We start from the raw sequence: 18,825 nt of genomic DNA on the forward strand, positions 1-18,825 counted from the left end.
ATACATAGTTTTCCAATACTTGGAAAGGAGGAAGTTTCACTTCCTAAGTATTTTATTTTTTCTTTTTGATATGTAGGCAGCAAAGCAGGCTCCAATGTCCACTAAAAAACCCTAGGTTAATAAATGCAGTTGCTGATTATGGCATATATTAAGGTGGTAAGGATGAAGAGTTAGGGACAGGACATTAACAGTGAATACTACAATTTCTTTGATACGTCCCCTACCTCTCTAAATTTCTCTTTTCTCTCTTTCTGGAACTCCTATTGGTTGGATATAAACCTTCTAGATCCATTTTAAAATCTTTCCTTCTTGATTTTATCTTCCTAGAATTTCTACTAAAACATTGAAAAATTTTGACTGTCATAATTTTGATTTCCAAGAGCTCTGTCCTATTCTTCATCTATTCTTGCATCAGTTTCCTTATGATGCATTAAAAAAACACCCTAAAACTTAGTGGCTTAAGACACAGCCAGCTATTTAGCTCATGATTCTGTGGGTCAGCAATTTGAGCTGGACTAGGCTATGAGGTTCTGCCGTTATGATCCAGGCTCAGTTGACCTCAGTTTGGCTCACTGATGCATCTGCAGTCAGCTGCTGGGGCAGGTAAAGGCTGGCTGTCACCTTGGGTGCCTTCGTTCTCTTCCATCTAGTTTATTATCCTTCAGCTGGTTAGCCCAGCCTTGCTCACATGGTATCGGGGTCTCAAGAATAGCAAGAGACCAAGCTTCAATGTGCAAGTGCTTTTTAAGTCTCTGAGTCATGTTTGCTACCCTCCCAAAGCAAGACACATGGCCGAGTCAGTGTGGGAGAACAATATCAAAGTGTATGAATACAGGGAGGCATTAACAAATTGAGGCCATTACTACAGTCAATTTAACACATTCCTCTTTGGTATAGAATCCTTATCTTGTTTCATGAAATGCTATATCATGTCTTTTTTGAAGTATTAATAACTTTTTTCAGTGTTTTTTCTGTTTGTGTATTAGTTATCTATTGCAGCTTAGCAAATTACCCCCAAGCTTAGCAACTTAACCCATGGTGATTATCTCACACAGTTTGTGAAGGTCAAGAATTTGGGAGTGGCATTGATTAGGTGGGTGAGTCTGTGAGAGACTCAGCGTCTCTCCTAAGGTTGCATGGGGTTGGCTGGGGCTGCAGTCATCGCAGGGCTCCACTGGAGCTGGATAATCCACTTTCAAGCTCACTTACATTGCTGTTAACAGGCTATTGGCCAGGACGCTTCAGTTCTTCCCACATGGACCTTTCCATAGGGCTGCTCACAACTAGGGTGACCCACTCATCCCAGGTTACCTGGTTGTCTCCTGATTTTAGTTCTGAAGGTTTTACCTCCCGGGAACCCCTTCAGTCAGGCAAGGTGGAAGGGTTAGTCACCTTGCTCTCAACAAGGCAGCTTGTTTCCCTCAGAGTAAGATGTGAGAGAGCAAGAGTGAGAGAGAGAGAATCTAAGATGGAAATTGCAATCATTTGTAACCTCATCTTGGAATGTTTATACCATCACTTGTACTGTATACAATCAGTCACACTGACAAATCCGTGTACAGTGTGGGAGGGGACAATATAAAAAGCTGGGAGATGAGTGGAGGCTATTTTGGAGGCTGGCTACTGCAGTTTGTTTTGCTTTATGCCTTTCTTCTTGGAGGCTATCCTCAAATGTCAGATGCTCTTTGGCTGTCATTTCATTTTCTAGAGTGAGGCACTAAAGATGTTTGAAGTCTTGTGTACAGAGTGGGAACTTTCCCTGAGAGCAAACCTGTTGGAAGACCCAAACTGCCAGTATCTGTGGTTTTGTTTTTATTTTATTTTTTTCAGTTTCTTAGAGATGAATCTGCCTTTTACTTAGGAGATTGCAGATGACTTCTGGCATTCTGGGAGCAGAGAAAGGGAGTTAGGGATCTAATTATTTGTTATGCAGTCTTTCATTTAACTCCTCTATTTTTAGTCCAATGATTCATCCCTGCCCTCCACAATGCCTGATTTCTTCCAGTCTTAGAGCCTCTCTGGTTTAGTTTTTCTAGAAAATAAAACCTCTGATCTGTTGTGGGACTTAAAGGGGATATTGCATTGGGAGAGGGTGGAAACCTGGGGTTGAACCAGCCCTTCGTTTAATCTACTTCTCCTTTAAGTTACTGCTCTCAATGTAACTTTTTAAAAAAATTTAACCTGATTAACTTTTTCTAAACTTCTCATTCCTCAACTTCCACTTACTCTGTTTCTCAGTAGAGTTTGATTTTTACCTTCCAGAAACTGGAGTTGAGAAGGAGCTATCAATCAGAAGTTGGGAATACTGAAAATGGCCCAAGAGATCTGTTCTACCAGCTATTGAGAATGATGTATTAACGTAGTGCTTCTCAAAGTATTTGTAGTGAAGAACCAGTTTTTTTCCAATCTCTTGTAGATGTTTACTTTCATTAAAAAAAAAAAAAACAGAAATTGCAACAATGTCAAATTACTATAAAAATGTCTAAATGCTATGCTCAGTTTCTATACTTATCTCATCATGGACTGGTTTATGGACCATGCTTTGAGTAACATTGCGTTAAAGTCTTCCACTCTTATTGTGAATTTCTTTATTTCTTTTTTTAGTTTTGATGTCCATTTTTGTTTTATCAATTTTCAAGATATAGTATGTGTGCATACAGATTTTGAATTATTATATCTTCTTGGTAGACTAATCCTTTTTATATATGAACCATTCCTTTTTATATCTAGTAAGACTTCTTGCCTTAAATTCTACTTTATCTGATATTAGTGTAACTACACAAACTTTTTTGTTAGTATTTAAATGATACTTTTAATCCTTTATTTTTAACCTTTTGGACTTTTTGTCTTGTGTCTTTTGTACGCAGTATATAGGTAAGCTTTTAAAATATATAATCTGACACGCTTTGTCTTCTACTTGAAATAATTAGGCTGTTTACGTGTAATATAATTACTGATATGTTATTGACTTTTCCAGAGGATAAATTTATTTGTTATTTGAAAAGAACTGAGACGATGTCTGGCACTTTGTAAGTGCTATGTGTTTGTTAAATGAAACATAAGTTCCACCACCAGACTGTGACCACTATAGGGTAAGACACTAACCTGTCTTAATTCCATGTCTTCAGCACCTGGTACTTTGTATCTTCCTTGTTCTTGTTCCCTCTGTGCTATTTGGTTTGGCTTGTCTATTACATACCCACTAGTCCATTGTTAAAGCAAATCCCATTCTTCACTGACACCATTACTGTATTCTATCAGCTGGTAGATGAATTGCTTCATTGTAGTTTTCTGTAAAGCTTTACTGAGATATAACTCACATACCACAAACTTTTACCCACTTAAAGTGTATAATTAGATAGTTTTTAGTGTAGTCACAGAGTTGTGTAATCATAACCACAATCAATTTTAGAATATTTTTATCATCTAAAAAAACCCCACAAAACCTATACCCTTTAGCTATCAGTCCCAAAGCACCCCATCCACTCATCCCTGGGCAATCATTAATCTACTTTCCATCTTTATATATTTGCCTCTTAAGAATATTTCATATAAATGAAATTAAATAACATGGTCTTTTGCAACTTGCTTCTTTCATTCAGTGTAATGTTTTTAAGGTTCATCCATGGTGTAGCATATATCTATGCTTCATTCCTTTTTGTGGCTGAATAATATTCCATTGTATGTATGTACTACATTTTGTTTATCCATTTGTCAGTTGATGGGCATTTGAGTTGTTTCCAATTTGGGGCTATTATTTGAACATTTTTTTACATATTTTTGTGTGGGTGTATGTTTTCATTTCTCTTGGGTATATATACCTAGGATTGGAATTGCTGGGTAACTCTGTGTTTAACTTTTTGAGGAGCTACCAGAGTTTTTTTCCAAAGTGACTACACCATTTTACATTCCCATCAGCAGTATGAAAGTTCCAATTTTTTCACATCCTCACCAACACTTGTTATTATCTGTCTTTTTTATTATAGCCATTCTAGTAGGTATGAAGTGGTCTCTTATGGTTTTGATTTGCATTTCCCTGATGACTAATGATATTGAACACCTTCACATGTTCTTCATTGGCCATTTGTGTATCTTCTTTGGAGAAATGTCTATTCAGATTATTTGTCAATTTTTAATTGGGTTATGTGTCTTTATTACTGAGTTGTAAGAGAGTTTTTAAAGATATATATTAGCTACAATTTTCTTATTAGATATACGATTTGCAAATATTTTCTCCCATTCTGTAGTGTCTTTTAAAGCACAAAAGTTTTTAATTTTAAAGAAATCTAATTTATCTGTTTTTTCTTTTATTGCTTGTGCTTTTGGTGTCATAGCTAAGAAACAACTGCCAAATCCGAGACTAAGTCCTTATGTTTTCTTCTAAGAGTTTTATGTTTTTAGCTCTTTTATTTAGAACTTTGATCCATATTGAGTTAATTTTTGTGTATTGTGTGAAGTAGGGGTCCAAGTTCATTCTTTTGCATGTGGATTCCGGTTATCCGAGCACCATTTGTTGAGAAGACTATTCTTTCTCCCAGTTGAATTGTTGTGGTACCTGAGTAGGAAGATTCCAGTCTTCCTTCTGTGTTTCTCCTTTGCTCTCACATTACTACCACACTCACAGCACTTCTGATGCCAGATGTGTGGGGGTTTTCCCCACATCAGGCAATTCGGTGACACTAACTGCGTGTCCTACAATTTACCTCAACTGTACTCAGTTAACATTATCTACCTGGAGATAGCATCAGATCCCACAGATTAAGAGAACATTCAGTCCCATAAGACTACCTCCACCCCACTTCAGATGCCAATTGCAAGTCCAGGTTGTTACCTATGCTTTTGACCCATCAGCTGCAAACCTGAGGTTCCCACGACCATCTCCTCAGTTTTGATTAATTTGCTAGAACAGCTCCAGAACTCAGGAAAACAGTTTACTTACTGTTTACTGGTTTATTGTAAAAGGATATGATAAAGGATACATATGAACATCCAGATGGAAGAGGTGCATAGACAAGGTGTGTGGGAAGGAGCACAGAGCTTCCATGCCCTCTCCAGGTGTGCCACTGTCCCAGCACCACCACCTGTTCATCAACCCAGAAGGTCTTTGGACCCTGTACTTTGGGGATTCTTATGAAGGCTTCATCATGTAGGCGTGAATGATCATTAATTCCATTTCTAGCCCTTCTTCCATCTCTGGATAATGGGAGGAGGGACTGAAGATTCCAAGTTTCTAATCATGGTTTGGTCTTTCTGGTGGCCATCCCCCATCCAGGAGCCCACCAAGAGTCATCTCGTTAGAACAAAAGACACTGGTATCACCCAGGAAATTCTAAGGAATTTAAGAACTCTGTCAGGAACTGGGGTCAAAGATCAAATATTGGAACAAAAGATGTTCCCAGTGCTCCTATCACTTAAGAATTACAAGGGGGCTTCCCTGGTGGCGCAGTGGTTGAGAATCTGCCTGCCAATGCAGGGGACACGGGTTCGAGCCCTGGTCTGGGAAGATCCCACATGCCACGGAGCGACTAGGCCCGTGAGCCACAATTACTGAGCCTGCGCGTCTGGAGCCTGTGCTCCGCAACAAGAGAGGCCGCGACGGTGAGAGGCCCGCGCACTGCGATGAAGAGTGGCCCCCGCTCGCCGCAACTGGAGAAAGCCCTCGCACAGAAACGAAGACCCAACACAGCCATAAATAAATAAATAAATAAATAAATAAATAAATTTATAAAAAAAAAAAAAAAAGAATTACAAGGGTTTTAGGAGCTCTGTGCCAGGAACCAGGAGCAGATATATATATAATTATAATAATATGTACAATTATTTTTGTGTTATCTCACAGCACTTTTGTCAAAAATCAGTTGACTGTACATGTGAAGTTTTATTTCTGGATTCTCAATTCTATTCCATTGAGCTATATGTCTATCTTTATGCCAATACCACTGTCTTAATTACTGTTGCTTTATAGTAAGTTTTGAAATCAGGAAGTGTGAGTCCTCCTACTTTGTTCTTTTTCAAGAATAAGGCTGTTCTGGATACCTCTGTTTTCCATACAAATTTTAGGATCACCTTGTCAATTTCTACAAAGAATCCAGCTGTGATTCTGATAGGAACTGTATTGAATCTGCAGATCAATTTGGGAAGTATTGCCATCTTAACATTGAGTCTTCTGATCCATGAACATGGCTGTCTTTCATTTTATTTAAGTTTTTAGAAATTTCTTTCAGCAATGGTTTGTAGCTTTTGCTGTATGAGTTTTACATTTCTTCTGTTAAATTTATTTCTGAATGTTTTATTTGCAGATTTTTAATTGTATTCATAGTGTTTTAAAGTCCATATCCCTCTTGACTGTCACTAGATTATTTTTTGAATATTTTAGAGATGCCTCTATCAGAGTTTTGAAGATTAGAGGTGGCTGATATATCAAGCTGGCTAATATCCCCAACCCTGCCTATTTACCTTTTTTTTACTTTTTATGTTCCTTTTGATGATTCATCACTTAGTGGATTCATCACTTAGTGGATTCATCACTTAGCAAGGAAAGGATGGAACTACTTCACATAGACAGTAATATTTTAGGTATAGTCATAAGGTTCCAGAAGGAAAATGTGTGTGTAGTGAAAATTCCCTATAAGACCAGAAATTTCATTCCTTGCTCTGTTCCAGTCATACTGGTCTTCCCACTATTCCTCAAACATGGCAAGCAAATTCCCTCAGGGCTCCCTCAGGGCTTTGGATATGCTCTTCTCTGGTTGGAATGCTCCATGCACTATTTTCAGGCCTTTGAACAAATGTCACTCAAGCTAAAATAGGGCCTCCAGTACTCTCTATCCCTAACTTTGTTTTTATTATCTTAGCACTTATCACTCTCTGACATCATATTATATACTCTGTTACTATACACTCCTGTTGACTGAAAAAAAAAATGCACAACCTAAAAGTTGAGAATTATATTTTATTCGGTGGACTTTCTGAGGACTTCAAGCCTGGGAGGTAGCCTCTCCGATAGCTCTGAGGGACTGCTCCCAAGAGGTAAGGGAGGAGCCAAGATATGTAGGAGTTTTGCAACAAAGATCAGGTAGTTGGAACATCAAAAGATTACTGGTAATTAAAGAAAACCAGGGGAGGGCTTCCCTGGTGGTACAGTGGTTAGGAATCCACCTGCCAATGCAGGGGACATGGGTTCGAGCCCTGGTCCGGGAAGATCCCACATGCCGTGGAGCAACTGAGTCCACGAGCCACAACTACTGAAGCCCGTGCACCTAGAGCCGGTGCTCTGCAACAGAGAGAAGCTACCTCAGTGAGAAGCCTGCACACAGCAACGAAGACCCAATGCAGCCCTAAATAAATAAATAAAATTAATTAATTAAAAAAAAAAAAAGAAAACCAGGGAAATTCCCTGGCTGTCCAGTGGTTAGGACGCCGAGCTTCCGCTGCAGGGGGCACGGGTTCGATCCCTGGTCAGGGAACTAAGATCCCACAAGCTGCACAGTGTGACCAAAAATAATATTAATAATAATAAAATGAAGAAAACCAGATATCTCAACTTAAGGAGTTTAGCACTTTTCTATGTATGGGAAGATGCAAGAGTCTGGGCTCATTGAAATCATTCCTTTGATGTGCACTTTAGCTATCTAGGTGCAGCATCCTGTTCTTTCCCATTCTGCGTTCCCTCAGACTCACTGTTGGGGGGCAGTGGTAGTGGCTGATGGCTTGATGGCGTCAACATCCTTTGTTTGCTGATATGGCAGGCAACATTTTTCATCCACACTCCCCTTCTTCCCACTAGAATATAGCGTCTGTGAGAGGAGAGTCTTTGTTCACCACTATAAAGCTAGTGCTTGCCTCATAGTAGGTGTTCAATAACTACTTTGTTGCTGGAGAGGATGTGCAGAAAAAGGAACCCTCGCACACGGTTGGTGGGAATGTAAGTTGGTGCAGCCACTATGGAGAACAGTATGGGGGTTCCTCAAAAAACTAAAAATAGAATTATCATATGATCCAGCAATCCCACTCCTGGGCATATATCCAGACAAAACTATAATCCAAAAAGATAATGCATGCCTATGTTCATAGCAGCACTATTCACAATAGCCAAGAAACAGCCTAGATGTCCACCAACGGATGAATGGATAAAGAAGATGTGATACCTGTATACAATGGAATAGTACTCAGCCATAAAAAAGAATGAAATAATGCCTTTGCAGCAACATGGATACAACTAGAGATTATCATACAAAGTGAAGTAAGTCAGAAAGAGAAAGACAAATACCATATAGTATCACTTATATGTGGAATCTAAAATATGACACAAATGAACCTATCTACAAAACAGAAACAGACTCACAGACATAGAGAACAGGCTTGTGGTTGAAGGAGGAGTGGGGGTGGGGGAGGGATGGACTGGGAGTTTTGGGTTAGCAGATGCAAGCTATTGCATGTAGAATGGATAAACAAGGTCCTACTCTATAGCACAGGGAACTATATTCAATATCCTGAGAAACCATAATAGAAAAGAATATAAAAAAGAAAGTATATATGTATAACTGAATCACTTTGCTGTACAGCAGAAATTAACACAGTATTGTAAATCAACTATACTTCAATAAAAAGACTACTTTGTTGAATGCTCACATATATTGGATGCTAAATAAATTCATTCATTCAAAGATTTATTGACTACAAAGAATAGACCAGGTAGACTGACATTTATTCAGTAGGCCAGTGTATCCCAGCCAGTGTGGGGGACCTAGTGTGTGTTTATGCAGGGTATGTGTGTGTCGTGTGTGTGTGTGTGTGTGTGTGTGTGTGTGTGTATGCTTGTATGTAATTCAGGGAAAGTCTGTGTAGAGAAGTAGCACTTGGGCTCCATAGTTCAACCCAGGTTTGAATCCTTACTACTAGTTGCTGGCTACATAATCTGGGAGAGATTACTTAACCTCTCTAAGGTTCAATTTCCTCATCTGTAAAATGGAGATTGCAATCCTATCTGCTTCATAGGGTTCCTGATGTAAAGATTAAATAATATAAAGCATGGAAAGCACTTGGCAGTGTGAGTAAAAAAATGTGGCCCACCATGTCAGCAAACAGAGGAGGTTAGAGCCATCAAGGCACTACAGCCACCCCGGTTAGCCCTGAAGGAACTCAGGATGGAGACAAATGGGCTGCCGGCTGCCAAGTCCTCAACAGCTGCAACCACCCCCAGTGGGATTCAGGATGGAGAAAATCAGGATACTGCTCCCAGATAGCTGAGGTGCATACCAAATGAATGATCTCAATGAACCCAGACTCTTGCATCTTCTGATACATAGAAAAGTGCCAAATTCCTTAACTTGAGATCTGGTTTTCTTTAATTAACAGTAATCTTTTGAAGTTTCAACTACCTGATCTTTCTTACAAAAACTCCTACATATCCTGGTTCCTCCCTTACCTCTTGGGAGCAGTTTCTCAGAGCTATCTGAGAGGCTGAGTTCTGGGCTGAAGTCCTCAGTTTTGTCTGCCAACTAAAACATAATTCTCAGCTTTTAGGTTGTGCATTTTTTTTCGGTCAACAGCAGCACCTAGCTCATCGTAGTGCTTGGTAAATGTTAGCTATTACTATTTTTCAGGGGCTAAGCATTTTTCGAATGTTTCTGGACAGTGTTTCCTAAATATGTGTGATACTTATTTTCAAATGTATTTATATTTGTGGATGAAGAAATATAAATTCATCTATTACAAGATTCACGATAGCTTTCTGTCCTTTTTGTCCAGGCAAGAGTTACTAAAAGTATAACCAAATGCTTATGGCTGAGGGCGTCTATGACAATTTCAAACCTAAAGAAATACTCATATTAAGTTACACTTTCCATGATGGCAAAGACCTCGCCTGTCTTATATTTCTCTGCATCTCTATTCACCTGGCACATATAATAGGCACTTGATAAATACTCATCTGTTTATTGTTTGCAAATGAATAAGTATTTACGTTGTTGGAAAACACCGTTTGCACTGTTGGTGGGCCCTTGTCACTGGCTTGATTGTGGGAATGTTAGCAAAACAGAGTGTGCAGCATTTCAGGAACTAGATTTCAAGAGTCTCAATGTTTTAGGGGCCCTAAACTATCCAGGGAACACTTCATGGGTTAGAGCTGCTAGCTGGTAAAAGAGGAAATTAGGAACTGAAGTTTTCCACCTTTTCTGAGGGAAAGAACAAACAATCACATGGCAAATTTTGTGATTGGTCACACAAGGAAGAACTTGCCAGCTTTAAGATTTCTTTGCAAGTCAGGCCCCCCACAATTGTGCTCAAATGCATAGCTAGGCACAACCAGACACACACACACAGGTGCCCCTCCACCCTTCCACTTTATACAACAAGCAGATGTAAATGGATCTTACTGTCAGTGATTTAGAAGTGATCTGGGGTGGGGGGGCTGCGTCAGCTTGAAACGGGATTTTAGTTCCCCAACCAGGGATCGAACCCAGGTGACGTTGGTTAGAGCGCCGAATCCTTAACCAGTAGACCACGAGGGCCAGCAGGCTTGAAATGGGACCTTGGTCCTTGTCTTCTTTGAAGAAAGAATTCAGCAAAGAGATGAAGATAGTAAAGTGGGTAAAGCATTTATTAGAAGCAGAATACATGTGAAAAGGACACATGGGTGGGCTCAGAGAGAGAGTTGTGCTTTGGGGGTGGCTTAAATTGCTTATATGGGGGCAGTTTTCCAGGTTCCCTCTGGCCAATCCTCTTGCAGGATTCCTCTGGCCAATCATCTTGCTCATTGCTCATATCCGGTCTGACTCAGTGCCCTACCCGATGTGCACACACATCTTTTAGCCAAGATGGATTCCAGCGCAAGAGTCTCTGGGAGGTTGGCAGGACATATTATGGGTTGGTGCCCCCTCCCTTCCCTGACCCCTGAGGATCTTTTCTGCACATGTGTGGTCTGGGAAGTCTCCTTGATTCCAAAAAATGTGGTCATCTTATTTTTTTACTCTAGCAGAACTCAGCTCCTCTCTCCTCCTGTCTTTTCTTTGAAATGTCAGGAGACAAGCTCCAACTGAGCCTGAGGCCCATCTACCTCCTACTCAGAAGGACCCATAGTAATCTGCTTATCTACTATTTAAATGAGCCATAGTAATTTGCTTATCAAGGCAAAAAGTTCATCTCTGATGGCAGTGTTTGTACGCTAATTTATAAATGTTGGAAGCTCAGAGTTTTGTTTTTTGAGTTTGCTTCCAGCTTTACACACCTGTGAAAAAGAGCCTTCTGCTGTTATAATGGAAAAGAATTAGGTTTTTTTGTAGATGGAATTGGCAGGTTTTTAGAGAAGCAGTTACTATCAAGTCATGAGAAAGAATCAGTCATCAGTAATTACAGAGAGGGAATGGTGAGCTGGATGGTGGGTCATGTTCAGTCTACTAACATTTTTTCCTTCCCACGTAAAAACATTTTTTTCAGCTTCCAGACTCCACTCCTAACCTATGTGACACTGGCAGGTGAGGCAGAGTGTGTGACTCTCCTAACTTCACCTTCTCACTTGGAAAAGCAGCTCACAGTATATGTCATTCAACAGTGATGTGGTCTGAGGATACAACATATATTTACATTGAAAAGATGAATACACTAACCTTGTTTAGAAAATTATACCCCAGGCTTGGAAATCCCAAGGAATGTGTGTTCACTCACTTCCAGAAAAAGGGTCAAGGCCCTCTACCTGTGGGACCTCATCCAGGCCTTGAGCTGAACCTGCGGCTGTAAACGGGATGAGTCCAGACTGGCTGGCTTCTCTAATTTCTTTCACTTTTTTCACTGCAGATATTTCAGAATGGTAAAATGGAGAAGCTTGAGGAGATTATAGAAAAATACCCTTGTGCCTTTCCTCACTGGGTTGGGCCCTTTCAGGCATTTTTCTATATCTATGACCCAGACTATGCAAAGACATCTCTGAGCAGAATGGGTAAGAAAAGGGATGAATCTCAGGATCCTAATCCTCCTAGGAGTGACATGCACAACCCACAAGCAGGATTCTGAAGGAAATTCTGAAGCAAAGATTGGTACTGGCCCTTTAAGAGACACTGGCGGAAGTGTGGAGAGGTTTCCCACCAATCCTGAAGGGGATTCCCACATCCCCCAGTCCCTTGTCTAGTTCAGACTCCCGTGGGCCCTTTTAGGTCAGTGTATCTTAAAGCCCATCGGGCACCACCAGATCTCCAGGGCCTTCCTTTGCCTCTCTTGGTTTTGTGACTTCAGCATCAGCAGTACTCCCCACGCCCACCCCCTTTCTTGAACATAAAGTCTCCTTATTCTCCTGAAGGAGAATTCAGAAGTAGTGCTGCCTCTGCTGGTTCAGTATGTAAACCTGAATGTAGATCATCCATTTGCCAGTCTAACCTCTTGATTGTGGTCTAAAATGTTTTTGTTTTCTGCATGTTTCTCAGCTGTGTTCCCTTGTGGGGCATGAGGCATCTAACCTTCCCATGAGTCCTTTCTCAATGCTTCCAGGGTAGATTATCTCATACCACAAAATTTAAATGTCCAGTTTTTGCTCCCTCAACTTTGTAAAACTAAGATCTGATATGCTCACCTTTCTTCTTTGTGCTATTACCTCCGTTACACTTAGTAAAACCTGATAAAAGAAAGCAGCCTTTCCTTGAAAGCCTCCATGTCTCCCAGTCCCCCAGCTCTGATTCGTCTCATGTTCACCTTGTAAAGGACACGAGCTGTAAAACACCCTCATGGTAGAGATCACGAGAACCCTGAGAGGGTTCTCACTCTCTGGGGTCTGCTGGTCCCTGCTCTAATAGTTAATTTGCTTTCCAAAAAGGATGTGATATATTGTCCCAACTCCTGTTCTGGACACTTTGCAATCTCTGTTTCTGTTGGGAGAAGTGGAAACAAGGAAAGAATCTGGGTTTGTGTACCTGTCTGCCTTCTAGGGCTGCTGTTGTCAGCTTTGTGAACCAAGATTTGTATGTTTCCCCAGGTGGCCAAGGCTATAAGGAATGCACCCTGGGCTCCCTTTTGCTCACTATTTATGGTTAGTGCAGGCAAAGGAAGAGAACCTTCACCAACTTTGGTAATTTTCCTCTAATGTTGTCTTTTGTTTCCTCTGCTTGACTCTGCAGATCCCAAGTCCAAGTTCCTGTATGAGTTCATGGTTCCATGCCTTGGTATGTATGTGCAAATGAAGGGGGTGACTGACCCACTCTCTCTTGAAGTCCCCTTTCTATAGTACAGCATGCCAAGAAAACTCAAAATTTCTTCTCTCTCTCTCTCTAGTTGAGGCGTGCAAGCTCAGTAGTTGTGGTGTGCAGGCTTAGTTGCCCTGTGGCATTTGGGATCTTTGCTCCCCGACCAGGGATGGAACCCGAGTCCCCTGCATTGGAAGGTGGATTCTCTACCACTGGACCACCAGGGAAGTCCCAACAATACTGTACTGTGCACTTAAAAACTTAAGTGGGTAGATTTCAAGTTAAGTATTCTTACCACAATTTTAAAAAATAAAAGAAGCTTGATCCAAAAATAAATCGTTTTAACAAAACATAAACATAAAAGTTGAAATCAAATAAGCTTTAAAAATTTTTATTTTATTTTATTCTTTAACATCTTTATTGGAGTATAATTGCTTTACAATGGTGTGTTAGTTTCTGCTTTATAACAAAGTGAATCAACTATACATATACATATATCCCCATATCCCCTCTTCCTTGTGTCTCCCTCCCACCCTCCCTATCCCACCCCTCTAGGTGGTCACAAAGCACCGAGCTGATCTCCCTGTGCTATGCAGCTGCTTCCCACTAGCTATCTATTTTACATTTGGTAGTGTATATATGTCCATGCCACTCTCTCACTTCGTCCCAGCTTACCCTTCTCCCTCCCTGTGTCCTCAAATCCATTCTCTACGTCTGCATCTTTATTCCTGTCCTGCCCCTAGGTTCTTCAGAGTGAAGTAAGTCAGAAAGAGAAAAAGAAATACCGTATGCCAACACATATATGTGGAATCAATTAAGCTTTTTAAGCAGTTCAACATCACTTTTCTTGAACACCATAATAGAGAATATTTATCAGGCAGTTAATTAATCCTTCCTCAGCTCCACCACTAAGTAGCAGTATGACTTTGGGCAAGTGACTGCTTTGTCTCAGTGTCATCTGTAAAATGGAGATAAAAAAGAACCTATATCTCCTAGGTTTGTAGTGATGATTAAATATGTTAATATATGTAAAGCACTTAGGACAGTGCCTGGAACTGAATAAATGTTAAATATAAAATATATTTGCCCCAGGAAACCTGCAAGACACACCTACACATGCATACATATAGACACACACAAACATAGATATTATAAGGAGGACACTCAGATAAGCAGATTAGAAATTATTTAAGACACAAATGGACGTTATGTATAGCAGTAGTTCTCAAACTTGTTCTCATCATGGCCCACACAGAAAATGTTAATATTTGTATGGCTCATTGTAGGAAACAAGAGTGGATTTGGGGGCATCTACACAGAACTTAGTGAAAAAAACTCTTCACATTTTCTTTCTATTACATAATTATGATGAAAAAACAAAATGCAGAATATTAGGGGGAAATTAAATATTAAATTTGTTAAAAATAAAAACTTCTCAAATTAAAAAATTTTTATTAGTCAAATTCATCAATATTTTTACTGCATCTAGATTTTGAGTGATAGTCAGAAGCCTTTCCCTATTCCAGAATATCTCAGCTGTGGCATTGATGACATTTTGGGCTGGATAAGTCTTTGTTATCCAGGCAGTGAGGAGCTGTCCTGTGCACTGTAGGATGTTTAGCTGCATCCCTAACATCTACTCACTTGATGATAGTAGGACTCTAACAGTTGTGGCAACCAAAATATCTTCAGACGTTGCTGAATGTCCCCTGGGGTCAAAATTGTCCCTGGTTGACAACCACTGCCCTGTAACCAAATTGTAAAGATATTCATTCATATTTTCTTCTAGTGCTTGCATGGTTTTGTTCTTCTTGGATTTAGTTCTCTGATCCATTTAAAGTTTATTCTTATGTATGATATGAGGAGTTGCTCTAATATTTCTGAATGGTTATCCAGTTGTCCCATCACCATTTATTAAAAAGTTCCATCTTTTCCAGTGATTTGAGATAACCACTTTTATCATATTCTAAATTGGCATATGTACTTGGACCTATTTCTTGACTTTCTTTTCTATTCCATTCATCTCTCTATTTGTGTGCTAGGATCACACTGACTCACTTAAAGATACTTTGTAGTATGTTTTTTTAATTAATAAGGTATTTTTCAGAGGGTTTTAGGTTTACAGAAAAATTGAGCAGAAAGCACAGAGTTCCCATATATTGATACTTCTTCACCCCCCCCCCATATACACAGTTTCCCTTATTATTAACATCTTGCATTAGTATGGTACATTTCTTGTAATTGGTGAGCCATTATTATTAATCAAAGTCCATAATTTAGGGTTCATTCTCTATGTTGTACACTCCATGGGTTTTGACAAATATATAATGATATGTTTCCACCATTACAGTATCACACAGCATAGTTTCACTGCCCTAAAAACTCCCCTGTGCTCCAGCCACTTATCCCTCCTTTCTTTGCCCTGAACCCCTGGCAACCACTAATTTTTTTACTGTCTTTATAGTTTTGCTTCTTCCATGTCATTAGTTGGAGTCATACTGTATGTAGCCTTTTTATATTGGTTTCTTTCACTTAGCAACATGCATTTAAACTTCCTCTGTGTATTTTCATGGCTTGATAGCTCATTTACTTTTATTGTTAAATTATATTTATTGTATGGGTGTACCACAGTTTGTTTACCCATTCAACTATTGAAGGATGTCTTAGTTGCTTTCAAAAAGCAAAGTTTTGGCAATTTTGAATAAAGCTGCTATAAACATTTGCATGCAGGTTTTTGTGTGAACTTAAGTTTTCAGCTCCTTTGGATAAATACCAGGGAGGATGATTGGAGATTGTATGATAAGAATAAGTTTACTCTTGTAAGAATCTACCAAATTGTCCTCCAAAATCGCTGTACCATTTTTCATTAACACCAGCAATGAATGAGAGTTTCTGTTGCTCCACATCCTTGCCAACATTTGGTGTTGTCACTCTTCTGGATTTTGACCATTCTAGTAGATGGGTAGTGGTACCTGATTATTTTTATTTATTTATTTATTTAATTTTAATTTTTTTTCTTTTGCACTTGGTGGGATTTTATTTTATTTTATTTTTTTAACATCTTTATTGGAGTATAATTGCTTTACAATGGTGTGTTAGTTTCTGCTTTATAACAAAGTGAATCAGTTATACATATACATATGTTCCCATATCTCTTCCCTCTTGCGTCTCCCTCCTTCCCACCCTCCCTATCCCACCCCTCTAGGTGGTCGCAAAGCATGGAGCTGATCTCCCTGTGCTATGCGGCTGCTTCCCACTAGCTATCTATTTTACATTTGGTGGCGTATATACGTCCATACCACTCTCTCACTTTGTCCCAGCTTACCCTTCCCCCTCTCCATATCCTCAAGTCCATTCTCTAGTAGGTCTGCGTCTTTATTCCCGTCTTGCCCCTAGGTTCTTCATGACCTTTATTTTTTTTTTTTTTGATTCCATATATATGTGTTAGCATACGGTATTTGTTTTTCTCTTTCTGACTTACTTCACTCTGTATGACAGTCTCTAGGTCCAACCACCTCACTACAAATAACTCAATGTCGTTTCTTCTTATGGCTGAGTAATATTCGATTGTATATATGTGCCACATCTTCTTTATCCATTCATCTGTTGATGGACACTTAGGTTACTTCCATGTCCTGGCTATTGTAAATAGAGCTGCAATGAACATTTTGGTACATGACTCTTTTTGACTTATGGTTTTCTCAGGGTATATGCCCAGTAGTGGGATTCCTGGGTTGTATGGTAGTTCTATTTTTAGTTTTTTAAGGAACCTCCATACTGTTCTCCATAGTGGCTGTATCAATTTACATTCCCACCAACAGTGCAAGAGGGTTCCCTATTATCCACACCCTCTCCAGCATTTATTGTTTCTAGATTTTTTGATGATGGCCATTCTGACCGGTGTGAGATGATATCTCATCGTAGTTTTGATTTGCATTTCTCTAATGATTAATGACGTTGAGCATTCTTTCATATGTTTGTTGGCAATCTGTATATCTTCTTTGGAGAAATGTCTATTTAGGTCTTCTGCCCATTTTTGGATTGGGTTGTTTGTTTTTTTTATATTGAGCTGCCTGAGCTGCTTCTAAATTTTGGAGATTAATCCTTTGTTAGTTGCTTCATTTGCAAATATTTTCTCCCATTCTGAGGGTTGTCTTTTCGTTTTGTTTATGGTTTCCTTTGCTGTGCAAAAGTTTTTAAGTTTCGTTAGGTCCCATTTGTTTATTTTTGTGTTTATTTCCATTTCTCTAGGAGGTGGGTCAAAAAGGATCTTGCTGTGATTTATGTCATAGAGTGTTCTGCCTATGTTTTCCTCTAAGAGTTTGATAGTGTCTGGCCTTACATTTAGGTCTTTAATCCATTTTGAGTTTATTTTTGTGTATGGTGTCAGGGAGTGTTCTAATTTCATACTTCTACATGTAGCTGTCCAGTTTTCCCAACACCACTTATTGAAGAGGATGTCTTTTCTCCACTGTATATTCTTGCCTCCTTTATCAAAGATAAGGTGACCATATGTGCATGGGTTTATCTCTGGGCTTTCTATCCTGTTCCAGGTGAGGTGGATGGACCTAGAGTCTGTCATACAGAGTGAAGTAAGTCAGAAAGAGAAAAAGAAATACCGTATGCTAACACATACATATGGAATCTAAGAAAAAAAAAAAAGTGGTCATGAAGAACCTAGGGACAAGGCGGGAATAAAGACACAGACCTACTAGAGAATGGACTTGAGGATATGGGGAGGGGGAAGGGTAAGCTGTGACAAAGTGAGAGAGTAGCATGGACATATATACACTACCAAACGTAAAATAGATAGCTAGTGGGAAGCAGCCGCATAGCACAGGGAGATCAGCTTGGTGCTTTGTGACCACCTAGAGGGGTGGAATAGGGAGTGCGGGAGGGAGGGAGACGCAAGAGGGAAGAGATATGGGAACATATGTATATGTATAACTGATTCACTTTGTTATAAAGCAGAAACTAACACACCATTGTAAAGGAATTATACTCCAATAAAGATGTTAAAAAAAAAAAATACTGTGACTCTCTCTTCTGATCCCCTCAGTTGGGAGATGGCACACAAGCAAAAAATAATGCTCAATTTCTTATTAATAATAATAAGATAATATTATTGATAATAATGCTCAATTTCTTTCTAATCTTAAAGTTTTTCTGTAAAGGATAATATGCCCAACAGAGTTAGTTGTAAATAATATCAAGTGTCATGTTTTTATTCTTTACCTTTTGTGAATCATTGATCTTTTTACAAATCTGAAGAAAATAGTGAATCTTCTCCAGAAATATGTACATACTCCAAGCACCAACAGAAGAGTTTGTCTATGATCTCATGACACCTGTGAACTCCCTGAGCCCGTTTCTGGACCCAAGTGAGAGCCCTTCCTCTGCCCTAATATCCTGGAGAACCTTAGCAGATGGCTGTATCTAGTAATGAAGGTACCCATTAGTTCAAGAGGCAAGTCATTTCATCCTTAGGCAGCTATCACTGACAATCTGGCCTCTGGTCAATTTCTCTTGATTAACGAGGACAGGAACCCTGGTTGGTAACACAGCCAGAGCCCATCCTGTGCTGAGCAGGAAAGCCTTACAAACTTGGCCCAGCACAAGGGCCTCGGGAACCTAATTCTTCACCCCAAATGAGATT

The sequence above is a fragment of the Balaenoptera musculus genome, chromosome 1 (assembly GCF_009873245.2).
Source record: "Balaenoptera musculus isolate JJ_BM4_2016_0621 chromosome 1, mBalMus1.pri.v3, whole genome shotgun sequence".
NCBI classification, from domain to species: domain Eukaryota; kingdom Metazoa; phylum Chordata; class Mammalia; order Artiodactyla; family Balaenopteridae; genus Balaenoptera; species Balaenoptera musculus.